The sequence below is a fragment of the Equus asinus genome, chromosome 15 (assembly GCF_041296235.1).
Source record: "Equus asinus isolate D_3611 breed Donkey chromosome 15, EquAss-T2T_v2, whole genome shotgun sequence".
Lineage (NCBI taxonomy): Eukaryota > Metazoa > Chordata > Mammalia > Perissodactyla > Equidae > Equus > Equus asinus.
In genome coordinates this window covers 46,696,152-46,723,551 of record NC_091804.1, presented here as the reverse complement: position 1 = coordinate 46,723,551, position 27,400 = coordinate 46,696,152, and the positions used below count along the sequence as shown (strand labels likewise).

The 27,400-nt window shown below is 46.4% G+C and overlaps 1 protein-coding gene across 8 annotated transcripts in view; it reads right to left on the bottom strand.

Annotated features, from left to right (window-relative positions):
- Positions 1–24,950, bottom strand: part of ZNF831 (zinc finger protein 831) — a 110,668-nt gene extending 85,718 nt beyond the window's left edge. For 4 of the 8 annotated variants that reach the window (XR_011494712.1, XR_011494713.1, XM_044748320.2 and 1 more), the window contains exon 1: positions 9,105–9,477. The gene's annotated coding sequence lies outside the window, so the exon portion shown is untranslated. Of the gene's footprint in view, positions 1–9,104; positions 9,479–24,060 lie in introns of those variants that run through there. The other 4 variants (XM_070486196.1, XM_044748316.2, XM_014830656.3 and 1 more) reach the window with 2 other exon arrangements.
- Between the last annotated feature and the right edge of the window lie 2,450 nt (positions 24,951–27,400).

The window sequence follows — 27,400 nt, the reverse complement described above, 5'->3', positions numbered from 1 at the left end:
TGATGAAGCGTCCCTAGGAGGGAAATAGTCGGTCAGCCTATTAGGATATTGCTTGATCCATATAACAAGAAACACTCTCAGTACGGTAGCTAGTACCCTGACTTGAGTCACCACATAGAGAATCACAGCCTGTCCCAGTTTTCAGACTTAAGTAAGTTCACAGACCCAGAGGCCCTTGATTGAGGGAAGCCTGGGTCCCCTTTAAAAAGGACCCTATACTGTTTATTGCCACAGAGACACACTAAGTCTTCTCCTAGCCACCCCCCAAAGAGACCTACGGCCACATACTAGAGTGGCTGTAATTTGGGAAAAAAGTAAATACTCAAACTTCTCAGGGATTACGAGATACTCCAAGAGATAAAGAACCCAGAGCAGGAAGAGAACCCAGAGGGTCTGCCATGAGGGCAAGGGAAATATGGAATGGGCAGTTGAAGAAGAAGGTCATAGACATGAACTGCAACCTCACGGCCAATTACAGAAATTCATCACAGTAGCTTTGTGTACAATCTCCATGCACATTATATGAATGCATTTATTTACTTACATCATCATTCTCTACTTCTTTCTCCTTCTTCATATTTCTAAATTTTATACATGAGTTATTGGAGGTTAACTTTACAACTTAATCTTTAGGGAATAGAATACTCAGTGAACCCTTGACTAAGTTTGAGGAGTAATTAATATAACCCATGATGGATACGATGACTGGGTCTTCTCATTTTTGAAGATAAGTGAGAACCTCACTTGCAAGAAGGATAGATGTACCTGGTTGGGTAGAGACATAGAGTTGTCTTATTGTTTTAAGGAAGTTCCAATGTGTGTAAAAGGGTGCATATGGAAGCTGCGTAGCCAAAGAGATCGACTGTGTCAGTTATTGATTTATTGCCTCTCAGCTCTGAAAGCACCCTTCAACATATGCTGTATGATAAACAATGCAATTCCTTTAAGCTTTTCCCCTTTAAAGTGGGCACAATGCTCAGTTTACTCAACAGAGGATGCTGGAGAGACACTTCAGGAGAGAAAGGCTTCCTGCAATTTCCAGCAGTGGCCAGGGAGAACGTCAATGGTATGGGTGTGAGGACATGTGCTGGACCCTGCCCCTGCCAATTGTCCCAGATACACTCCCTGTGCAACCTCTCAGCCTCAGCCTGGCACTAACATGCCTGCAGCCCCCACACGTGGAAACCAAAGCTCCTGCTTAGCCTGCACACAGCCTGCCCGTGATGCAGAGTGTGCACATGGATGTATAGCTCCTTCTGCCACCCCATGCAGCCTGCACACAGCCCACATGTGGCCAAGGCTTCCACAGAGAACCAGTCCACCTCCAACCCATGCAGCCCATGAGCTCCAACAGCCTCTGTTCCCACTGGTGTCCAGACTCCCAGTATACACCCTCATTTCCTATTGTCTATCGTCTGCTTCCTGCTCTCATTCCAGAGTGTTGCCTGTTGTTTGCCCAGCAATTCCAGACAAACTCCTGTCTGGCTAAACCAGCCAACTCCTTTGCTCTTCCATGGCCAAACCACAGCTTCTTCAATGAGCTCTGAACCCCTTTCAAGTCTGCCCTTCCTCTCAGTCCTGGAGTACAGTATAGAGTTCTCGTATGTCTTATAGTCACTCTTTTTTAGAGTTAATAATTCTTATTGCAAACGTCTCTTGTTGAACCTACTATGTAGCTTCTACTACCTTTGGGTCCAGAGTGCTACACCAAGATAGAGCACATCCCGGGCCATAAAACAAATCTCAGCCAGTTTAAAGAATTGAAATCATACAGAGTATGTTCTCTGACCATACTGGAATCAAACCGGAAATCGATAACAGAAGCATGACAGGAAAATCTCCAAACACTTGGAAACTAAACAACACACCACTGAATAACCCATGGGTCAAAGAAGAAATGTGAAGGGTGAACAAAAAATACATTGAATGAATGAAAATGAAAATACATCTCAGAATTCGTGGGACACAGCTAATGCGGTGCTCAGAGGGAAATTTATAGCATGAAATGGTTATATTAGAAAAGAGAGAGGGTCTCAATTAATAATCTAAGCTCCTACCTCAATAAGCTAGTAAAAGAAAAGCATAATAAACTAAAAGCACATCTAAAGAAGGAAATAATAAAGATAAGAAATCAAAGATTATACACCATGATCAAGTGGGATTTATACCAGGGACACAGGGATGGTTCAACATCCGCAAGTCAATCAACGTGATACACTACATCAACAAAATGAAAAACAAAAACCACATGATCATCTCACTAGATGCAGAAAAAGCATTCGACAAGATCCAACACCCATTTATGATAAACACCCTCAATAAAATGGGTATAGAAGGAAAGTACCTCAACATAATAAAGGCCATATGTGACAGACCCACAGCCAACATCATACTCAATGGACAAAAACTGAAAGCCATCCCTCTGAGGACAGGAACAAGACAAGGGTGCCCACTTTCACCACTCCTATTCAACATAGTACTGGAGGTGCTGGCCAGAGCAATTCGGCAGGAAAAAGAAATAAAAGGAATCCAAATAGGTAACGAAGAAGTAAAACTCTCGCTGTTTGCAGACGACATGATCTTATATATAGAAAACCCCAAAGAATCCATAGAAAAACCATTAGAAATAATCAACAACTACAGCAAAGTAGCAGGGTATAAAATTAACGTGCATAAATCAGTAGCATTTCTATACACTAACAATGAACTAACAGAAAAAGAACTCAAGAACTCAATCCCATTCACAATCGCGACGAAAAGAATAAAATACCTTGGGATAAACTTAACCAAGGAAGTGAAGGATCTATACAATGAAAACTACAAGACTTTCTTGAAAGAAATTGACGATGACATAAAGAGATGGAAAGACATTCCATGCACATGGATTGGAAGAATAAACATAGTTAAAATGTCCATACTACCTAAAGCAATCTACAGATTCAATGCTATCCCAATCAGAATCCCAAGAACATTCTTCACAGAAATTGAACAAACAATCCTAAAATTCATAAGGGGCAACAAAAGACCGTGAATTGCTAAAGCAATCCTGAGCAAGAAAAACAAAGCCGGCGGAATCACAATCCCCGATTTCAAAACATACTACAAAGCTGCAGTGATCAAAACAGCATGGTACTGGTACAAAAACAGGTCCACAGATCAATGGAACAGAATTGAAAGCCCAGAGATAAAACCACACATCTATGGACAGCTAATCTTCGACAAAGGAGCAGAGGGCCTACAATGGAGAAAAGAAAGTCTCTTCAACAAATGGTGCTGGGAAAACTGGACAGCCACATGCAAAAGATTGAAAATTGACCATTCTTTTTCACCACACACCAAAATAAACTCAAAATGGATCAAAGACCTAAAGATTAGGCCTGAGACAATAAGTCTTTTGGAAGAGAATATAGGCAGTACACTCTTTGACATCAGTTTCAAAAGAATCTTTTCGGACACTATAACTCCTCAGTTGAGGGAAACAATAGAAAGAATAAACACATGGGACTTCATCAGACTAAAGAGCTTCTTCAAGGCAAGGGAAAACAGGATTGAAACAAAAAAACAGCTCACTAATTGGGAAAAAAATATTTACAAGCCACTTATCCGACAAAGGGTTAATCTCCATAATATACAAAGAACTCACACTGCTTAACAACAAAAAAACAAACAACCCGATCAAAAAATGGACAGAGGACATGAACAGACATTTCTCAAAAGAAGATATGAATATGGCCAATAGACACATGAAAAGATGTTCATCATCGCTAATCATCAGGGAAATGCAAATCAAAACTACACTAAGATATCACCTTACACCCGTTAGATTGGCAAAAACATCCAAAACCAAGAGCGACAAATGTTGGAGAGGTTGTGGAGAAAAAGGAACCCTCATACACTGTTGGTGGGAATGCAAACTGGTACAGCCACTATGGAAAACAGTATGGAGATTTCTCAAAAAGTTAAAAATAGAAATACCCTATGACCCAGCCATCCCATTACTGGCTATCTATCCTAAGAACCTGATATCAGAAATCTCAAGAGTCCGTTGCACCCCTATGTTCATCGCAGCATTATTTACAATAGCCAAGACGTGGAACCAGCCTACATGCCCAGAAACTGATGACTGGATAAAGAAGATGTGGTATATATACACAATGGAATACTACTCAGCCATAAAAAAAGACAAAATTGGCCCATTCACAACAACGTGGATGGACCTCGAGGGTATTATGTTAAGCGAAATAAGCCAGTCAGAGAAAGACGAACTCTATATGACTCCACTCATAGGTGGAAGTTAGTGTATTGATAAGGAGATCAGATCGGTGGTTACCAGGGAAAAGGGGGGGTGGGGGGAGGGCACAAAGGAGGAAGTGGTGTACCCACAACATGACTAACAAAAATGTACAACTGAAATCTCACAAGGTTGTAATCTATCATAACATTAATAAAAAAAAAAGAAATCAAAAAAGTTGGAACAGAAAAATAACAGAGAAAGCCAATGAAGAAAAATCTTGCTCTTTAATAAGAACAATAAAATTGATCTTTAGAATCTCTACGAAAATTGAGAGAGGAAAAATGAGAGAAGACACAAATTATCAGTATCAGAAATGAAACAGCGACTATCACCACAGACCTGCAGACGTCAAAAGGATGATAGGGGAATATTGTGACTAACTCTATCCACGTAAATTTGACAGCCTAGAAGAAATGGACAAATTCTTTGAAAAACACAAACTACCACACTCAACCTATTATGAAATAATTTGAATAGCACTATAACAATTAAGAAGACTGAATTTGTAATTTTAAAACTCCCAAAAAGGACATCTCCAGGTCCTGATGGTTTCACTGAAGAATTCTGCCTAAGGTTTAAAGAAGAATTAACACCAATTCTACAAAACCTCTTCCAGGAAATAGAAGAGGAGAGAACACTTCCCAAGTAATTGTATGAAGCTATGTATTACCCTGACATCAAATCCAGACAAAGACAGTAAAAAGAAAGAAAGAAAGAAAGAAAAGAAAGAAAGAAAGAAAGAAAGAAAGAAAGAAAGAAAGAAAGAAAGAAAGAAAGAAAAAAAGAAAGAAAGAAAACTGCAGAGCAATATTCCTTGTGAACATGATGCAAAATCTTTCACAAAATATTAGGAATTATACACCACAGCCAAGGATTCCAGGGATCCAACAATGTAATCTACCATATTAAAGTAAAGAAGAAAAATCACTTGATTACATCAATCAATGTAGGAAAAGTTTCTGGCAAAAGTCAACACCTGTTCCTGATCAAGTCTCTCAGGAAACAAAAATAGAGTGAAGGCTTCTCAACTTGCTGAGAGCATCTACAAAACATCTACAGCTAAGGTTCTATTCAATGGGGAGAAACTGAAAACTGCCTTCCTAAGACTGGGAACAAGACAAAGAGGCACCTCTTATTATTCTTATTCAACATAGTACTAGAAGTTCTAGCCAGTGGGATAAAGCAAGAAAGGAAATAAAAGACATACCGATAGGAAAGGAAGAAATAAAACTGTTCCTATTTGCAGCTGACGTGATTGCCTACGTAGAAATCCCAAGAAATCTACAAAAAATTGCATAGAACTGTTAAGTAAGTTCAGCAAAGTCAGAAGATACAAGATCAACATACAAAATCAATTCTACTTCTATATACTAGCAATGAACAATTGGAAACCAAAATTAAAAATACGATGCCATTTATAATCACTCAAAAAAATGAAGCACATAGATGGAAGTCTAACAAAACACATACAGGACCTATATGCTGGAAACTACAAAACAGTGATGAAAGAACTCAAAGAAAATCCAAATAAATAGACATATTGTGTTCATAGACTGGAAGGCCGAACACAGTAAAGATGTCAATTCTCCCCAAATTGATATACAGGCTTAATGGAATTCTTATCAAAATCCCAGCAAGATTTTTTGTAGGCATGGGCAAGATTATTCTAAAATTTATATGCAGAGGTAAAGGAACTAGAATAACTCAATTTAGAGAAAGGAAAATAAAATGGGAAGAATCAGTCTACTTGATTTGAAAACTTACCACATAGCTGCAATAAGCCCATGTTGTGTTGGCAGAGGTATAGACACACAGATCAACAGAAGAGCATTTTGTTAAAAAAGCCAATATATTAATTATAGGGGAAACTGTGTATGTGGCCAAGGGCGGAAAGGGGGTATATGGGAACTCTCTGTACCTTCTACTTAATATTTCTGCAAACCTAAAACTGCTCTAAAAATAAAGCCTATTAATATTAAAAAACAAGAAGAAAAAAAAACAGAAATAGACCAACACAAATATGCCCAACTGATTATTAACAAAGTTTCAAAAGCAATTTATTGGAGGGAGTAAAACCTGTTCAATAAATGATGCTGGAGCAATTGAAAACCATAGGCAAAAAAATAAACCTCACACCTTACTTACACAAAAATTAACTCAACATGCTAAACAGGCTTAAATGTAAAATGTCAAATAGAAAGCTTCGGAAAAAAAATAGGATAAAATTTTCAGGATCAAGGACATAGGAAAGAGTTCTTAGACTTGACACCAAAAGTTTACGTCATAAAGGGAAAAATTAATAAATTGGACCTCAACAAAAAAGATTTGCTCTTTGAAAGCCCCTGCTTTGAAGAGGATGAAAACACCAGCCACAGAGCAGGAGAAAATATTCACAAACCACACATCTGGCAAAGGATTTATGTGTAGAAGATACAAAGAACTCTGAAACTGAACATTAAAACAAATTCAACAACAATTGAATTAGAAAATGAGCAAAAGACCTGAAGAGATATAGCAGCAAAGAAGACACGCAGATGGAAACAGGCTCACCAAAGGCCGTTCAACATCAGTAGCCATCAGAGAAAAGCAAACTAAAACCACAATGGGATATCACTGCACACCCGTCAGAGTGGCAGAAATAAAAAATGGTGACAACGCCAAATGCAGGTGAGGATGTGGAAAAACTAGACACATCGCTGGCGTGAATGTGAAGTGGTACAACCATCCTGGACAAGAGTTTAGCAGTTTCTTAAAAAAACATTAAACGTGCAACTGCCAATCAACCCAGGAATTGCACTCTTGGGCATTGATCCCAAGAAATGAAAACTTATGTTCACACACAAGCCTGTACACGAATGTTCACAACTGCTTTATTTGTAAGAGCCAAAAACTGGAATCAGCCCAGATGTCCTTCAACACATGAGCGTTTAAACCAACTGTGGTACATCCGTATCATAGAATATTACTCAGCAATAAAGAAGAGAGAATTATTACATGGAACACTTTGGATGAATCTCCAGAGAATTATGCTAAGTGAAAAAAGCTAATCCCAAAGGCCACACACTGTATGATTCCATTCATGTAACCCTCTTGAAAACAGATTATGGAACTGGAGAACAGATGAATGGTTCCCAGGGGTTAAGAGGAGGGGAGCAGGAAGGAAGTGAGTGTGGCCACAAAGGATCCTTGTGATGATGGAAATGGTCCACATCTGACAGTATCAATGTCAATCTCCGGGTTGTGATTTGCAAAATATTATCATTGAGGGCAACTGGGAAGGAAGTACATGGAATCTCTACGGAAAATTTCTTACAACTGCACTCAAATCTACAATTATGTCCAAACAAAAAGGCTAATTTATAAAATAATACATAGTAAGTAAATAAAAAGAGAGAGAATTAAAACAGGAACAACCTTTGCAGCACGTGAGTCAGTGTTATTTACTACAGCATCTAAAATTTACCTAAAACCATGTCCCTAGCCCTGAGGGCCACAAGGCTACCCTTGGAGAAACATTGACTCAATGGACATCATTTTCCTTGACATAGTTTTCTTTGTATCAACTCACTTTTCCTTATGTACCCTTACATTCAAAGGACATCTTACATCACTGCTATCTATGGAGAAGCCCTGCCATTGCTCTGGATGCAAAGTGATCATAATGAAACCGGAACTAAAACAACAAAAACCTGCAAACACCTCTCAATTGGTTGCAAGAAAGCGTAGAAAAGGATGCCCCAAACAAAGTCTTCAGAAATTCCTGAATTTGACCCATCCAGAGCAGCCCAGCCATCAGTGAGGTCCTTTTGGGATGACCTGCTCAGGTGGGTCAGCAGCTCCTCCGGCTTCATGAGCATCCCCCTCCGCCGACTTCCCGCTCCAAGTGCAACTGAGGCAGCAAATCTTCATCCTTCGGCTTCTCGGAACCTTCCCACAGCCCCCAAGATTGATGTAGAAAATAAGCACTTGCTCTAATTAATATTAACCTTGTGATCCTAAATATTTGCTCTCAGCAGCAATGTTAGGGTGGTCAAAAGGCACATTATTTTAAACCGGCCCTGACATTTATTCTGTTTTTCCCAGTCAGCTCATGTTATCGTTTCTCTAAGTTGCATCCTGTCCCCTGTTGCATTCTGGCAGATAACATCTCTGGTTTCATTCTTACAGAAAGATTTGCTACGGGAACGGAGGAGAGCATTACCTCTCAGAGCATGGGCTCCACGGCTTATCTGACAGACCCTCCATCTCTTTGCTATTTTGGATACTGGGAAGCCAAATACGTGCATAAATACATGCTCCAGGGTCCATGGTCCCTTGTAAATCTCATTGAAAAATGCTACCCTTGGTGGTTGATCAGTAGAACCGCCATAAATAGTACCTCTATCAAACATCTTGCTATTTAGATTATACTGTACATTTTGTTTTCAAACTCTTGAGCTAATATAACTGATGTTTCTCACCAAGTCACGTCATCTTCAGTTTAATTAGGTCCATCTTTGGAAAAATAAAACTGCTCACAAAGCAGCAAATTTCTTTATAGGTTGTTTTTAGGTTTAGAAGAACATGGATTGTGGACCTCGTTTCTGACAGCCATTACAAATTGCAGTAAATATTTTGACAAAAGCAACAGTAGCATTAAGCACACAAGAGATTTGCTGAACTGGGTCAGATCCATTTTTACACAGCATTTTCTTTTTAATTGTGTGCTTGAAAGTAAATATATCCGTAAGAACAGAGGGCAAAAAAAGAGTTGCTTTTTTAAAAAACTGACATCCTCTGTACGCTTATCTTCGCGGAGCACGTTACATACCTGTACGAAGAGTGACGTGTTTCCAGCCAGTGATGCTCCGATTCAAACATGGATGACGTGGCCTGAAACCGAGAAGACACGCATTGCTCCAGGAAAGACCCCTGGGCTGGCCGCCCAGAGGAGACAGGAGCTCGCGGGCCCTGCTCCCACTCCGCGGAGGGAGGCCGCAACTCTCTGCCGAGAAGGCACCTTCGGATCCTCTCCCAGTGCCCACTCTGCAGGCAACATCTCAGAGGACGGAGGCATGCTCCCTGTGTATTAGAAAATGAAAGAAAAGAGGATGGTCTCCCATTGCTTGGCCTTTGAGTCAACTCCGTGCTTCACTGAGAAAAGCACCATTTTGAGCAACCTAGAGGAGACTCAAGCAGAGATGAAACTTGGGTCGGCTCAGAAATAGGAAGTCAATTATTTTCATACGTTACTTAATGTCACAGAAGCAACCCTTAGAAAACAGGAAGAGATAGACGCAGACAGGGAAAAGATAGAGCCACAACTCACGTTTTTAGTAATTGTGACTATTGATCTAACAACCCATAAGCAGAGACTGCTGCCTGGCAGTGGAGGCGTGCAGCTCACTGCCTTAAAGATGAGGCTGTTCTGTGCAATAGTATGAACTAGAGCCAGTGTCATCATTTTCCCGGACATGGGGCTGGAGCATCTGCAGAGCCTCCACCTGTAAGCCTGGAGCTTCCTGAGGGCCCAGATGAGCAATTCCATCACAGGTATGACTGCAGGAGGCCTCTCAAAGATCTCTATGATGTGGTCTTTATTTAAATTTTGATATTTCACTCAATATGGAATTGTTTGCATTAATTTTTATTTTTAAGGTACTGCACTAAAATATTGTCTTGATGATGGAGTTTTGGGTGCCCCTTAAATTCTGCACCCACAGTAAGATCCTCTCTCCCGACACCCTGGTGCCTGCCCTGCTCTCTGACTTCGAAAGGAGCAAATACCAGAGTGATGGATAAAACACAATTATTCCAAATGGGGGAGGCTAAGAGGCAAAATGGTTCTCTAAACCAGGCAATGAGCCAATGGAAAGAGACGCATTTGGGGGTGAGACAGGGCAGACCAGACGCAAAACTGGCTGTGCAGAGTGGCGGTGTGTCAGCCCCTGTAGGCGGTTTCCCGTTGCTTTGAAATGCACCATTTTTCCACTGGAAAGAGGAATGTTTTCTTGTCCCACTTTGCCATCAACAATATCCAGCCTCCAGAGACTGGAGTAAGGAGGGATGAGCGAGGCTCCCTCGGCAGGGCCAGGCGCTCTCTGAGGGGCCTGGGCCAGATGTTGCCCCAGATGAGCCAAGGAAGAACAAGGAAGGCCTCAGGGACGAATCTGTCTCTATATCCCAAAAGGACATCGATTTGCCCTTTTTCTCCAAAGTTACAGTCTGAATGCACTTCATTAAAACAAATTAATGAAAAGGTTTACTGAACGAGGGCTACTTAAAGCGCACACACACACACACACACACGTTTGGAGTTGATTGAAAATAAACGTATCAACAGATGAACGGATAAACAAAATGTGGCCTGTCCATCAATGGACTATCACCAGGGAATAAAAAGGGAGTGAAGCACTGACACCTGCTACAACGTGGATGAACCTTGAGGACGCGATGCTGAGTGAAAGAAGCCACACACAAAAGGCCATATTTTGTAGGATTCCATTTATATGAAATGTCCACAATAGGCAACTCGGTAGAGACAGAAAGTAGATTAGTAGTTGCCTGGGGGCGGGGGAGGGAGTGGAGTGACTGCTAATGGGTGTGGAGTTTATTTGGGGGTGCTGAAAATGTTCTGGAATTAGATAATTGTGATGACTGCACAACTTTCTGAATATACGAAAAACCCCTAAATCGTACATTTTAGAAGAGTGAGTTTTATGGTTTGTGAGTTATATCTCGATATAATAATCACTCCCCTTCCAATTTTTCTAAGCACCGTGATATAATTCAACTCTCCAGAGGGTGCAACAGATAACCAGTGAGCTAAACATGTGGCAATACTCACCAAAGAAAAAGAAAAATTATTTCGAAAGAATGGTGAACTTGCTTTCTGGGGTCTTTCTTCCCCAAGGAAACAAAGGAAAATGATATATTACCCCCTTGCCAAGAGCAAGGCTCATTTGGCAAAACTGCAGTCTTCAATGACTGCTCTTTAAAACAAAGCTATCTTGTGCAGCTAAAAGAAAAAGAAGCAAAAGGAGAAGTCGTCAGACACCCTAGATGTCCAAGTGAGACAAGGCGGGAAGAACAAGGCACCCAGGGTGATGCCACGTCGTGCTTCCGCCTGCTGCACACACATTCCTGTCGAGAAGCTGTGGAGGGGGAGCAGAATGATCCCCTGCCTTTGGGGTTGGGTCCCCGGGACCTTCCCCAGTTCCCAAATGTGCAGTCACATGGCAGAAAGCCACAAGGAGGGGGATTGGCTGCAGCTGGCCCGCTTCTTGCAACTCTAAGTGCAGCCACCACCCGGTTCCCCCAGGGCCGAGCGTGAGGATGAGTCTGAGCAGGAAAGCTGGGGCCTGGACCTCACCCAGCCTCACCAGCAAGCAGGGCACTAAGGATGCTTCTCAGGGCCTCGGGTGAGTCAAACCAATAGTGACTACGAGACACGTCTCTCGGGCTCATCCCCAGGTGCTTTCTCTCTCCCCCACATCCGGCTGCCTGCCTCCCTCTCCCCCACTGCAGCGCCCTCTTCAAAGCACTGAACCGACCCAGAACAGCACCTTGCACAGCGTCATGGTCCCAAAAGTATGTGTTAAATAAAAGAACAGGAAGGGATGAATACGTTTGTTTCAACACTCTTGTACACACCATGGAACACAATTTATGAAGAGCAAAGACCACACAAGACCAACCAAGACAGACCGGATCCCTTCCTCTCCAGAGGATGGACACTGTCTCTCTCGGGATGGACACTCAACACATCTCTCATTTTATGTCTCCGCCCCTTCTCAGGGTCCCAAGTGTCATAAGTGATCCTTCGGGGGCCCCCCTCTGTCCCCACCAGGCCCTTGCACACACTCCACCGCACACCCAGCGGGTGTGGACAGTCAGCCCTCGGTCAACATTCCTGAAGGACAAACCCTACCAACTCCGGCACTTCCTGACCAAACTCAGACCTCACATTGAGAGACTTACAAACTCACAACCAGGGGGCACCTGCCTGCTGTGGGAAAGCTCCAAGGCTCCCAGCGGCCTGTGATCAAATGTAGAGTGCTGTCACAGCGGGCTTCTCACAGGGGCAGTGGGACACGTTCGCTCTGGGGGTCCACAGCCTCGTGCCTCGGGGACACACGCACAGGGATTTTCACGTAAGCCCTGCCCTCTTCGGGTTCAGGTCCCCTTAGCATCCTCCACACGCTCTCCTCACTGTCAAAAGAAGTCTGTAATCACAGTCCACGTGTGATGAGAAATGGGTTTGAACCTGTCGAGCCCCTTTAGCAAGGAGCCCTCCACAGATGTGTGACATTGTGCTGATGGCTGTTGTTATCATTTCTGGGCAGAGAGAGAAGTGTCCCCCCCCCAGAAGTGTAATTGCACGAGTGCCCCAGGCAATTAACTGCCTGCGCGTCCTCAGGGCCACTCCAACAATGTTTTTATTTAAAACATGATGCATGCAGCCAGTTTTTGATTATCCGTGGTAATAGGGGTCAAGGATCAGCTGAATAATTGAAATGGAAACTTTTTTCCCAGCGAGTTTCGCTCTCCTCCACCTCCTTCCTTCCTTCCGCTCAGGAGAGAGGCGCTGTTGGATTATGGAAGGGCCGCTGGGCTGGTCTCCATCCTACCCCGCCGGGACTCTGTAACCGGCTTTCTGCAGGACGCTGAACAACGCCCTTCCCTTCAGTGGGGCTGTGAAGGGAAGGGGCTGGACCACAGCCTGCCTTGTTCCTCATCACCAAGCTGCCTGTCATCTTCATTTATATGTATGACGTATTTCTTCAAATCCACTTGCTTTTATCATTTAATTTGTCCCAAGCTGTCATCATAGTTGATGTGAATATATTTTTGTAATATCTATTAAAATAACTCCCAAAGGATTACACTTTTTTTAAAAGATCTATCAAAAGATACCACCTGACCCTGGCCTGGATCCTAGAACAGAAAGACAACATTCATGGAAAGACTGCTGAAATCGCACTGAGTCTGGAGTTCAGTTGCAGTCACATGCCAACAACCTCCGCTTCTCAGGCGTGACGCGTGCCCCGTGCACCCGTAAGATGCTCACGGGGAGATCTGGGGTCAAGGGATGTGGGAACTCCTCGTTCTAACTTTGCAACTTTTCTACAAAACTAAAATGATTCCAAAATGAAAAATTTATTAAAAAGAAAAAAAGTGTTCCACCCAAAGTTAAGAAGTTAAAAAAAAAAAATTAAAAATACCCACAGGGTCTGCATAGAAGTCTTTGGGAAATCTCAAACCAGAATGTGTGTTGGCCCTCCCAACTCAATTTTCTGATACCAGGGATGGGTTTGGGTTAGTTTCTCTGGCCCAAATTGCCCCTAGGGAGGGCTGAGGGAGGAAGCCAGAACCAGAACCAGGTTCCAGAACCAGGCTTGGTGGGCAGAGGGCAGAAGTTGGCCAAGATGATGTCCTTCTGACTCTCAAGAGAGTTTCCATGACTATCCTGGTCCCCTCTTCCTGTACAACGCAGGCTGGTGGGGATAAACGCCCCCCCGTCTTCCCTGACTCTTTCTGGAACAGCTCCCATCTCGCTGATGGAGATCGCTCCATCACGCTGGCTCCTGGCACAGGGCAGTGACTGTGGCGTGTGGGGGAAAGGTACAAAGCTTCCTGGGGCCCATTACACCCGATGTTCTCGCCGTAATTGGCTTCTGCAGTTCATTTGCCCAAACCATCGCCCCTGGCTGCCCTCTCGCAGAGTCACACATAATGAAAGTGCCTGAGTGGCAGACAAAAAGCGAGGGGAAAGCAGGGCATGTGGTTTCCCTACAAACTGTATCCCTATTTAGGACCACGTGATGTGGCTCCTGAGCGCTTGGCGATCAGACTTTTAATCATAGAGTGTAAAAGTGAAATCACTTCCAGCGCCTCAAGTGGATTTGTTGGCATCACCCACTGTTTTTGTAGATTAATTTTTTTCGTCCAGAAAGAAAAAGCCTTACCTTTCAGCTATAACAGAAAAAATTGGTTCCCCGTTCCTCCCACTCGCAAAAGTTTCTTATGTAAGGGTTTGTTTTCTTATTTTTTTCTAAGGGGAAGAGTTCACTGGTCCAGATGGGGAACAAAATGGTGGGGCGAAGACCCCACCCCACCTCACCACTTGAGAGATCAGCTAATCAGTGTCTTTGGGATGTATTTACAAAAACAATGTGTTTAAACATTCAAATAGATTAAAACACAGATTTGTATATTAGCGTCTGCCAGCTGCTTCTCCAAGCCAAAACTCCTTTTGTCCTTGTGAAACCAAATGATGATTGCTCCTCGAATCCAAGTCCTGGCCTGAAAGACCCTGGCCCTTCTCGAAGATGTGGTTTTCTCTTCCTCTTGGTGGCCTCCGAGCTCACGTTCTGGCATTATTTCTCACTGTCCTATCCTCTGGATATGTTCTTACTGTAAGTTCTCCAAAATCCTTTTTCAAAGGAAGCAGAGCTCAAATTGCAAGCCACCCAATTTCCCTCCAGAGTTCAGAATCCCAGCTGCACTCAGACGGAAGAGCTAGCATGACCTCGGTGTCACCGTTCCTGCAGCAAAGGGACCACCAGCTCCAGCAACCAGCAGGACTTGTTTTTAAGTGCCGGGAATCTCAGGGTCTTTGGTTGAGCATCAGGGAAAACACACAACCCATCCATACATTCCTGAGGTTGACCATCACTTCACACCTTCCAGGAGAGGTTTTCCAGCACATCTCTTAAGGTCGGACTCTGAAGATGGTCTTCCCAACGTAGGAGAATTTGCCCTTTCATTCAGGGTCCCAAACTCATCTTTTACCATTCCCAAAGGATGAGGGCTCCTGGAATTTAGAGCTAAAGTACTTCAGGGGTCATCTAACCCAGCGATGTCAAGTACAGGTGCACATGTCCCCTTCCCTTCTGACATCCATGGCTACTTGGTCACAGCACTCTTCCCACAGAGCCGGTATCAGAACCCTCTTTTCCTGCACCTCCAGGAAATCATTCCCAGTAAGATTCGGCATCTGAGCAAAAACCAATTTGCCACCCCCTAGTTTTACAGATCACAGAAGTGGGACCAGGACTCACCTCTCATCAGAGCCCATGCCATTACCCACACCAGCAAACTCTCACTGCCATTGTTTTCGTCATGGTGTTATATGCATATACATGCAAAAGCACACATACGTACAGGTGTGTGCCCATGAAAACATTGATGCACGTGTGCGCCCAGGCTTGCCTATTTTCCTCTCTGCTAAAATGTGTTCCGGCTTTGTCCAATCTCTTCCTTCACTTCCCACTGCCTGGAGAGGGTTTTGTCTTCACTAGACTGCTCTTTAGTCTTTTATGTGATTCATAATCAAGATAATTGAGGAGAAAATAAAGACAAAAGCCAAACAGGCAGATTCTAACCAAGAAAGCAATGAAAGAAGGCATCACCCTCCCAGGTGTCAGGGAAATTGCCCTCAAAAGCTACTGCTTCCACCAAATAGTTCTTGAGTTCCAGCCAGGTTCCAACTGGTGTTCTAGGGCAAAGGATGAGGGGAGAATAAGACAGAGAAGGTCCTTGCCCTTGTGGGGCTGACATTCCAGTGAGAGAGATGACTGTGAAGAAGAAAACCCAGAAATGAGTGAGGTGATTTCAGGTAGAGATAAGAGCAATGAAGAAAGAAAAATGGGGTTGTATGGCAAGTGGTGATGGAAAAGGAAGAGGGAGCATCCCTGAGGAGAGATGAGGAAGATGAGAAGCATTCAGCCATGGAAATCTGAGGGCAAGGGCTTCCAGACAGAGGGAGCATTAAGTGCAAAGGCCCTGGGGTGAGCACACACATGTCAAGTTAAAACCAGAAGACAATGGGTGTGCAGAGTAATAGCAAAGAAGTACCAGAGATGAGGTCAGAGGGCATGCAGAAGATAAATGATGCAGAGCTTTTTAGGCCACGGGGGAAATTTTATTCCATGTAGCATAAGGTTTGGCACAGAGATGGGGAAAGCACTTGAGCGAAATACCAGGACCAGAACACAGGAAGGAACTTCTCACAGAATTTGAGGAAGAGGGGCATTGGAGTTGCCACAGGAGGAGAGCAAGTGGATGGAAAAGAAAGAAGAAATTTTACAAGTATCGCCATGGATCATGCTTCTACTTCCAAGTGCCCAAGAAATGCAAGCAAAGAACGTGAGTTATCAAATCGCTTGCTGTTTGCCTCACTTAATCTGGTGCTCACAGAGCTGCTCTGAGACAGGACCACAGTCCCTATTCCAAAAGGGCTACATGTACATTCTGTGGAATTTGCCAGTATGTGTGAATCTGCATGTACGCATCCCCAGAGAAGTCCCAGTCCCGGAGGCGTGTGTCCCCCTTGCTGCAGTAGGACAATCTGCTCCAGGCTGTTCCAACATCCCATCCTCTGGGAGGCACAACCCCACTCGCCAGGCAGCAGGTGCCTCCTCCACCCCCAGGATCCCATGGCCCCTTGCACCTTCTGACTCGCGCCCTCAGGACAGCGTGTAGTCGTGATTGGTTTGCACATCAGTTTCTCTCATCAGACTATGCACTCCTTGAAGATGAGGACAAGAATTTAGCTTTCTTAGCTGAGCTCCAAGTGGGTCCTTGGGAAGCAACCATTGAAGGAAGCCTCTCAGCCGTGTTGGGAGAGAGAAAGTTGCTTGTGGCTTTTTCAAAGGAAGAGTTCACTCCAGCACAAAGCAGCAGGCCAGCCATTCCCTCTTGGAGGCCATGCTGGCCAGGGCGTCTTCCTACTGAGCCCACAGCCCTCTGTAGCTCTGGGTGGCAGGGCCATCAGACCTCTGCCTTCCCTTCATCGGGTGGGCTGGTGGCCCCTTGGGACAGTCAAATATGTCCGTCCAGCCTCCCAATCAGGTCTTGGCAGCCGGACCCTCCAGCCCGCCTGGGCCACAGCCAGCACAATAAGCGCTTCACCTTGTGGGCCTTGGAGCGCGCTCTCTTGGTGAAGCAATCAGCTCCTCCTGCCAAGATTTGCTCCTCAGGAAGCCCAGCCCAAGAAGATGCGCCCAGCCAGCGAGGAGGGCCTGACAGAAATCAGGCCCTGACCTTCTCAGAAGTCAGGCGGGGGGTCTTAAGCATGCTTCACGTCTCATTGACTCCTTCCTCTTCTCTTTGGGTCCAGTTGTGCAGAATTTGGCTCAGAGTGGCTGAACTCAGAGAGTGTGGGCCAGGAGCCAATGCACGTGTTCTCCGAAGGAAAGTTGTGGGGAAGCCAAGCTGGCGGTGAGCTCAGAACAGGGTCTGCGTGAGACACCGCTCCAGGCCCCGAACAGTGAGCCACTCAGCCTGTTGGGCAGGGAGGTGGGGGTGTTAGGCAAGTGGGATTTTGATTGCATTGTGTTGACCCCAGCTGGCTAAAGTCCAGTTACCTACTTTCACCCTTGCCCGCCGAAAATCCTGTCTCCACTCCACAACCGGACGGAGGTTTTTTAAGCACAAAATGACGCCACACATCCCCACTCTAGTCACAACTCCTCAATGGCCCCGTTGGTCTCGGAATTAAGTGATGTCCTCTGCCTGCAAGGCCCTGTGGGCACCAGCCTCTTCCCCGGCCCCTTCTCAAGCCCCACTTCTTGTTTCTGCACCACAGCGACACACTGGCCTTTCAGCCCCTTACACTCCTGCTCGAGCCAGGGCCCCCACGGGAACCACACCCACGGCCTCAAGTGTCCTTTCCTTTTCTCTCCACCTCATGGCCTCCCACCAAACCTTCGCATCTTAGCTCAGGTCTCGGCTCCTCCGGGAAGCCTTCTTAGATGCCCACCCCCTCCCCGGGTCCCATTCGCCCGCGCTCATCACAATGAGAATCACACAATCAAGGTATCATTACTTGACATTGCAAACCCCCTCGGGCAGGGAACTTTCTACCTTGTGGGCTGGCAGGGGTGGGTGAGTGGACAAACCCTCCACCCTAACTGAACTGCTCACAGATGCCCCTCCTCACTCCTGCTCATGCTGCTCCTTCAGACTGGAGTTCCCTCCACCTGAAGTCCACGTGCCAAAGCCCCTGTCTGTCGCCATAGATCCGAACGTGGCCCTCTCAATCACGGCCTCCAGGTCTCCCCAGCTAGAAGTGATCCCCCCGTCCTGAACCTCAGCAGCACGTTCTCTGTGGCCCTTTGGGGGTGTAACTTTACCAACCTCACGGTGTAACGGGTTTAGCTTGGTTTCCTGGATTCTAAGATCTTCAAGGCAGAGCCGCAGCTTTGGCATTGCTGGAGCTCTTGCAGCCCCTGAGTGGTGCGTGGCACACAGCACTGACTCATATAAAAGCCCAAACTGACAGCGCAGTCGGCCAGCAAGACCTTGGAGCCCGGATGTGAGGGAGGCAGCCAGGACGCCCACAACTTTACAGCGGAGGGAAAGGAGGATCGTCCAGGTGAGGCAACTTGCCCCCACCACTCAGCCAGCAATCAGCAAATATACCATTTGGACACAGGCTACCTGGCGCCATGCCAGCAGGCTTAGCCACTAAACCAAGCTCCTTCCTTCAGGGGACAAGAGAGAGGGGCCCCCTCCCCATCAGTCTTCCCTGGGCTCAGCTCTCCTCTTGGAGAACGTCTCCCAACACATGGGCTTCAGTTGGCACCAACATTAGGACCAGCAAATTAACTCTAAGAGCACAAATCCCAAACCATTTCGGTTAAAATTGTTGCAAATCACCATAAAGAACTTATCAAAATAATGCTCTCTCCTCAGACGGTCCATGCCCAGGATCCAGGTTCACACTGTCTTCTATTTGCCTGGCAGTGACCCATCTGGCCGGTTACAGAGCAAGGGAGGGAATGGCAACCGGAGTCGCACCTCGGCTCCGTGTCTCACTAGTTGTGGGTGAGTCACTTTACCTTTCAATGCCTCCGTGTATTCCTCTGTGAAGCAGGGACAATAATAATACAGGCACTTGTGAGAACTGAGTACAAGTTGCTCATACAGGCCAGGTGGACCTCGAACACCCAATGAATGCTAACGGTAGCATTGCTACTGCCATTATTCTCGTCAACAGCCTCCAATCGTGGGCATCCCAGCAGGAGGATACCCAGGGAGAGGGGGTGCCTCCTTGTCTCCAGAGAAAGGTGCCAGAGAAGCCTCCAGAAAGGTTATCCCAGGAGACAGGAGCCATGCGGCTTGCTGGGAGCTCACAGATCAAGGTGGCAAGTCACACACACATCAACATGCTCCCCCAGCCTCACGCATCCACCTCCACACCAGCCCCCTCGCATCCTCATCCCCGCCGAGAGAGAGCACGTGCATGCACTCGCTCAAGCACACACACGCCTCCTACCCCAGCCCACGTGCACCCCGGGAACGTGGACCTCTCCAGGGGCCCAGCAGTGCTCAGCCTGGTACACCTGTCCTGCCGGAAACCCAGGGTGGCAGGGGGCCATGCTCACAGATCTTTCATCCAGGTAGGTGAGCCTGCTAGGCAGGCAGGCCAAGAGTATTTGCATATAATTTGCATGTGTTGACACAGCGTCCCATCTCTGCAGAGAGCTCTTCCAAGCTAACCTGTTATTACTGCTTCTCTGAAGCCTGGCGCTCCTCAGTGCTCGCGCTGCTCACCCACCTACTACCGGAAAGTACTATGAAGTGAGACAGGCCGGGAGCAAGTCACACCGGCCTCCCTGGGCCTCAGATTCTCCCCCTCAACAATGGATAACAGCACACCTCCATTGGACAAACCCAAGGAGACCTTCCCCCCACACACAATGTTAGCGTGTGCCTGGAGCTGAGCCCCCGTGGAGGGGACAGTAGACTGCTCTGTTATTAACAGAGAGCTAGAAGGCAAGCCTGATGAGGAAGCTGGCCAGATGAAATTTCTGAGTCTCGCCTGGTGGATCCCTATGCTGCAGTTACTAGTGGTAGCAAATATGTGAAAATACAGGATGCCCAGTTAAATTTGACCTTCAAAGAAACAATGAGTAGTATGCTAGTATAAGTATGTCCTGTGCAATGTTAGAGGCATGCCTATACTAAAAAAGTATGCATTGTGTTGTATTGGAATTCAAATGTTGACTGGGCGGCCTGGATTTTATCTGACACCCCGACCCGGAGCCTGAGCCCCATTGGCTTCTAGAATTACTAATATCCTGTTTTCTCACCGCTGCTACCTAAGCCCAGAGGAAAAGGGGCTTTATTTCCTACATGTCCAGCTTCCCAACGTGGGGTAGGAAGGGAGGGCAGGGGTTACATGGGAGGTAAATTGAGAATTGCTGAGGGGAGAGAGAGGGAGGGAGGGAGAACATGTGTTTCCTAATTTAGTTAAAAATCTAAAATCTGTTCCTCTTCGGTTTCTGTGAGGAGCCCGATGGTTATCACGGTGAACGTGAGGCCGCGTTTCCTGTGGCAGAGGGGACGTGTGTTTGCATCAACAGGGCCCGTTTCTAGGGCTCCTCTCAGGATGTGAGGCCCGTGGCAGGTCACAGAGGAAGAGGAGAGGCGGCCAGGGGGGCCTGGGGGCAGGGGCTGCTTGGGAGTTAGAGTCTAGCTCTGGGCAATCCCTAGAGAGCTCCAGCCCGTGTAGGGTAAGAGCCTCCCCTCCAGCTCTTTGCCCAGCTTCCCCATCACACACCAGTCAGCTGGGACCCATCACGGATGCAGATTTCACAACGTGTCCAGTTCCTTGTTTATGCTGGGGGCCTGAGCCAGGCAGCACAGAGCAAAGGGGGTTCTACCCTTCACTCAGAGTTACCATCAAATGCAGAAGGCTCAGGCACGAAATGTACATTGAGAGCTTCTGCTCGGTACTCAGGACTCTGCGGCCTGTCTCTCCAATGGGCCAAGCTCAGGTTTTCCCAACTGGGGCACCTGTTCTTCCAGAATGGGCTGAGTGCCACAGGGGTGCCATATATTGATGCTACAGGTAACGTGTGCCTCACCCAGGAGTGACAACTTTTCTTCAAGATTTTTTTTAGGGGAAAGTGTTATTTTATAGTAAGATCAATGGACAAACTATGGAGTACAATGCAAAATTTTTGTATTTTTAAGATAAAATGCAAAAAATAAAATGTATAAGGCTCAGTTTCCTCCTCCATCAAGTGGCAACAGGGAGCGTGCCAGCCTCGCAGGGCCATCGCGAGGATTAAATGAAGAACTGCCAGTCAAGCCCTTTTGTGCACAGCCCGGGCTAGGGGGAGACCTTCTCCGATCGGAACTTTGATTACCACTGAGACAGGGCTCCCCCATAAAGATTCCTTCATCTGGGCTTGCACATCAGACTGCACTGTGCCTAAGGAAACCACAAAGCAGATAAAGGACTCCAGGTTTGGGGCACCAAAGAAAGCTTTCACTTGATTTTCTGATCGCATCCTCTGGTCTCAAACAGAGGACGAGAGACTGAAAGTCACCTGCCTTGTCTGACATGCCAAGATGGACACCCATCTTGTACATTTGTGGCCACAGACATGGGTGGCCTGGAAGGGGCCTGAGATCCTTGATACCAATGGAGAGACCATCCACTGGATCCCCGCTCATGGCCTCTCATCAAGGCTGAACACAGGTGTTCCCAGCCCAGAACTGTGCCTGCTGAAAATGCCAGGCTGGAGACGCCCTGGGGAAGGATGCAACCAGCAGTGTTCAAGGAGCATGGTGTTCAAGGAGCACGGTGTGGTTAGGAGGGAGGACTCACCCAGACACGCATAGCTAAGATGGGTGGGCTTAGGTTTTCTGAATCAGCTGTCTGGGTGAAAGGATGGTGTTGAGCCTCATAGCATGAGACCCAAGGCCAACACCCTACTTGCTCATACCCTCTGAGTTCTGACCTTTCTTAAGAACTTCAGAAATTCAGTCAGTAGTGGTAAAGCTTCTTGAGGACCTAAAAATTAACTTTGTCAATGGTCATCAGAGATCATCTACACTGTTTGTATTTCTCCACTCAACAGAGAGGCCAGCCACGTGCTGTGGGAACTCTCCTAGCCCACTCTGAAGAGATTGTCCATGCCCCTTTTTTGGATGGATCTACCATAAATGACTTACGAACTAAACGAAGACTACACATAGTCCTTGATAAATGGCACGGAACGACTAGTAGACAATGGCTTGTTCTGACTCTGGGATAGTGGGAGAGTATTCTGAATAACTTCACAGAGTACAAGGGATGTCTTTTCTAATTAGGGGCCATGATGTAGTCACACTTTCTTGTGTTGACCTAATAATTGTTGCAAACGTACAAAAAGTTGTCCCAAGAGTTCGACTCCCACTTGGCCTTCCATTTCTCATTCTTGCCTCTTTCTCAAGCCTGCTGTTACCCTGTTGTCACCTCAGAAAGTGGGGCGCCATGCTCACAATAACTCCTGCATTTAAATTGCTCTTCAGATTTACAGCCTTGGCTCTGAAACAGGGACAGGCTTTTTCAGGGTAATTAGCCTCACACACAATTTCAGCCAACATCCAAGCTGCCCCAGCCCAAGAGTGAGGTCCTGCTCAAACACTACGCTTTGTCTACACTGCATTGGAGGATGTTCCCCAGTTGTGAAATCTACTTCGTCAAAATCAGCCTTGTTTGGAGATTGGGGGACCTCATCTTCTTTGTGGTAGTAGAGCTGCCCCCAAAGACGTTTTTTTTTTTTATTCCAAGCCATGATCCAAAATCTTTTTTTTTCCCAATTTCAGCCTGTACAGCCTTTCCTTTTTGAAAAACAAAGCATAACAATTACAATTCTCCCTTGGCCAGTGGCCAGACATCCAAGAGCTGGAGCCAGGAGAATAACGGATACACCCGGAGAGGGCAAGGTCAGAGCGCGGAACATTCTGGACACATGTTTGTGTCGGACACCAGACCCTGAAGGAATGGAGAGCGCCCATATGTGAGGGTCGACACCTCTGTTTGAATGACATGCTAAGGCCCTTCAGAACCCGTGGATGAAACATGCCTGTGACATTAATTAATGCCAGGAAAATGTAACAGCAGATCTTGGAAACTAAAAATAGACCTATGCCAACTGATTCATCCCCTGACTGCACAGAATTCGGAGCTTTGTTTTCTGCTTCTCTTCTGCATGTACGTTACATTATGGCCTTTTTCCCTTCCCTCCATCTTTGTCGTTCTTGTTTTATTTCTCTCCTTCTTGTCAAGAGGTTTAAACCTTCCAGAAGAGATGTCCCCACTCGGCTACCCTCCGACCCACAAACATGCTTAATAAGCAAGGAAATCATTTCTTTTCCTGGCTCACATGGTTGTGAGCTATGTAATTTGTGCTTAATATTTTCCATGCGGATGTTTCTGCCTGTTGCATCACACACAGAACGCTATAGCTTCGTTTCCGATTACAGTCCCTTCTATTTTAAACTTTGTTGATTTCTACTGGGAAGGAAGCCTATTTCATACAGATTAGCTGGACAGCTGGGTCTGATTGCTTCTGATTACCGGGCTTGGGGCCACTGGGGAAACAGGTTTCCCAAAGCCCCTTGGATGGAGAACCAGTCCATATGGCCCCAAAAGGATGGGTCAGTGCTCGCTCGAGGGAGGAAGGGTCAGCAGCCTCAGTTGGAAATCAACAGGTCAAGGCAAAGGCAGGATCAGACCTTAATCCACATCTCAGACTCAGGAGGCTGGGCTGAAAGGTGGAGGAGGGGGATTAGAAGCCCCCTGGTTCAAAAGCTCTCACAGGGACCTGAGTGGGGGCTTGTGTCAGAGATAACTGCGTGTGCTTAGAAGGAAGCATCCATCATGCTTGCCTCGTATAATCACTCGGGAGGCAACAGACAAGGCTCAATGATTAAGGTCCCTTCATCTGGCCTTGCATCCCAGACCTCCAGGTGCATAAAGAAATCACAAAGTCCTCTCTCACCTTTAAGTGGTCAGTCCACAGGCAGGTGGGGGCTGCCGCGCTCTCCCGAAAACCGGTGGCTCCGATGAGGCAGGAGAATTCTCCCTGCTCGTCCCATCTCTGCCTTTGCTTCTCTTTATGCCTTCTCTAGAGAAAACCGAGTGCTGGAAATTTTTTTTAAAAACTTGTGTGTGTGGAGGGTGGTGGGTGTCAGGGGTGCCGGGGCGCTGGGGGGTTGGCAGAGGGACACCGGGGGGTAGGTGTGCAGCCTGCCCTGGTGTGGGTTCGGGTTTAATGGCCGGCGCTGGTGATATGGTTTGCCTGCTGAAGCTCATTGCCACTGCAGCTCTGTGTGTGGGCGGCGGCAGCTACACGGCTGGGTTTCAAACCATTACACTGAACATTTGCAAACAGACAAAAAAACAAAACCATCCAGTACAAATGGAAACTTCTGTTTTCCTTTCTCTTTCTGCACTCTCTGCCCTTTCACCTCTCGTCTTGGGTTTTGGAGGAAGAGAGTGAGGGTGCATATTTCTCCCTCTGGACTCCCCCGGCCCCATGTCTTTCAGACACACCGTCTACCCCCATAGCAACCGACATGGACAGGGGGTCAGATCATCAAGACTAACCTCACAGCTTTGGGGACACACAGACATTTGAGAAAGATTTCCTCTTTGCCAGGGTCTTGCTGGGAATTCAGCCTCTGAGAACTGTCACACCCAAGAAGGGTTTGGGCTTCCACATTTGGCCATCTCTCATCCTTCCTAATTTCAAAGATACCTTAAAATTGGCCATCAAAGCTGGTGGAGGTGCACTTTCATACCTCGGTGACACTTTTCCCAAGGACTTTGTGTGAATGGTGGCCTGAGATACTCCATGAAAAGAAAAAGTCCAATTACTACGGTCAAATTGCTCTGGGAACTGCTGCGTCCTGTATTGCTCTGGGATAATCACAGAGCACATGAGCAGGTAAAGGCTCTGAAAAGTCCTGCAATAAAGAATTCTATTTAACTTCATTTAATCTAATATTTCCAAAATGCGTATGACCTAAGGTGAAAGAATGCCCTCTCCTTAAACAACGCCACCACCAATGACAACCCTCACACACATACGAACACTAGTACCCACTCCCCCAGTGGTAGCTTGACCCAAATTAACTCTTTCAGTCAGAGAGCAAGAGAAGGCAGCAAAGATAGATAGCAGGAACCAGGAGGTGAGAATTCACCATCTCAGGACACTCTCAGCTTGGTATTAACGCGGTGCCCCAAATGGTTATCAATGTACATGAGATTGGGGTTCTGGCAGCCCAGCGAACACAAAGGATGCAGACGATTCCTCAGGACTGTGGGGGACTGTCAGTGCATCTTCTCTCCCGCCCCAGCAAATCCCCTCCTCACTTCTCCAGCCCAGATTGGGGGGCAGCCTGTGGCTAGGAACTGACCAAGCTCCCAGGGTCACTGTGCGGCAGACCCACTGAAGGAGTTTTACAGCGTCCTGCCCGCGGACCTCTCTGGACACTATGAGGGTCAGACGAGGTGTGTGAGGCTTCTTCTGGAGCACGCCACTTAGGAGGCAGAAGAGCAGAAGCAGAAACACATAAACTCCAAGAAACAAATGTGCCAAACAGAGGCATTCAGGGTGGAAATGACTCTGACAGCAGAACAAGCAGGGAAGTTGAACAGGGGATGGGAGGGGAAATGATGGTGCCCTCTGCCGCATTTGGGGGCCTCTGTGGTCCATCCGTGCCAGCAGACTCCAGTTCTGTAGCACTCATCGATGGGGCCTTGGGCAAGCCCTCTCAGCTCTGGCCTCCTCTTCTGAAAACTGTTCTCAACTAGGGGTGATTTCCCCCCTGCCCAGGGGACTTTTGGCAGTGTCTGGGGACATTTTTGGTTGTCAAAACTAGGGGACAGTGTTATTGGAATCCAGTGGGTAGAGACCAGGGATGTTGCTAAACAGCCTATGATGCCCAGGACAGCCCAGCAACAGAGAATGATCCAGCCCAAATGTCAACGGTGCAGCAAAAGTGGAAAACTTGGCCTAGGCGGATCCTCCGGGCCTCCGCGGTGGGGATCAGGCGAGACCATGCACGTGAGGGCTCTGAGTAAACCAGAAGGCAATTATGTTATATTTGGTAAGAAAGAGGCTTCCATAGTGCTCAGATGGCATTTAATTTCTTATTGGGTGACAAGATAGAAACAGATGGGAAGTGGAGGAAAATCTCTCTGCTTCAGACCAAAAAGAGAGAAGGCGCGCCTGCTTTATAAACACTCCAAATTACATGACTTGAAAAAAAGAAATAAGAAAAGGAAAGAAAAGAAATGCCTCCTCTTACTTAAGTACACCAGAGAACTTGAACTCTGTGTGAACAAAGTGAAATGGGTGTAGAAAAGCTTTAAAAAGCTTGCAAGCGCTTCGACGGATAATCATCGGTAATTAGAGCATTTTATAGAATCCATTAAAGAGGCTTTAAACAAAGCTGAAATTATTTGTTGACCTTTCCTCTGAAAGAGGGGAATGGTTGTGCTGACAACACTAATGCGTCCGGCCTGGTTGGGGGTTTTCTTTTAAGGAAATCTTCAGCAAGGCTTGCAATACTACCCTCGGCACACGGCAAATTACTAGAGGCCACCAAAAAGAGAAAGTGAAATTAAAGTTCAGGCTCATGTTCCAGGTGACTGCCCAGCCTCAAAGAAGAAAAGTTGTCCACCTCACTCTGCCCTCCCACTCCTGTAGGACCCCCAGGGCAGGACCCAGTCCAGGCCCAGGAGAGTTTTCTCCTGATGTGAAGTCCCAGGTGCGTGTGAGCTCTGGAGAGGCACGTAGGGCCAGGCTGCTGTGGCTGAAGCGAGGGGGAGGCCCGTCTCAGGCGGGAAGGAAGAGAGGACCAGCGCCCTTGCAAAGAGGCTTTCAAGGAAGGAACAATGAGCCAAGTTCCTGACGTGGACACTGAACTGGGCCCACACTAGCCAGTTACATCAGCTTCCTCCTGGACCGAGAAGGGAGAGCAAGGACAACCTGATAGCCTTGACTTTCTGGTGCCTTCCAACCACCTATCTGCTCACTGACCAGGACAGGCAATGGTCATGGATCTGAGAATTTTCTATGCCAGCACTTTGCTTGGCCCTGGGAACAAAATGGTGAAGGAAAAACAAAAAGCACAGTCTTTGCCTTCAGGGGGTTCATAGTCAGTTGGGGTAAAAAGACAAAAATCAAAGAATGATGAAAAAATCCAATTCATTCAATCAGTCATTGGCCGAGAATTTGAACCTCTATGATGTGTTACGCACTATTCGAGGAGAAAAAAACATGCAAGCAAATTACTATAAAAAACGACAATGAAAGGGAACGATATTATGAA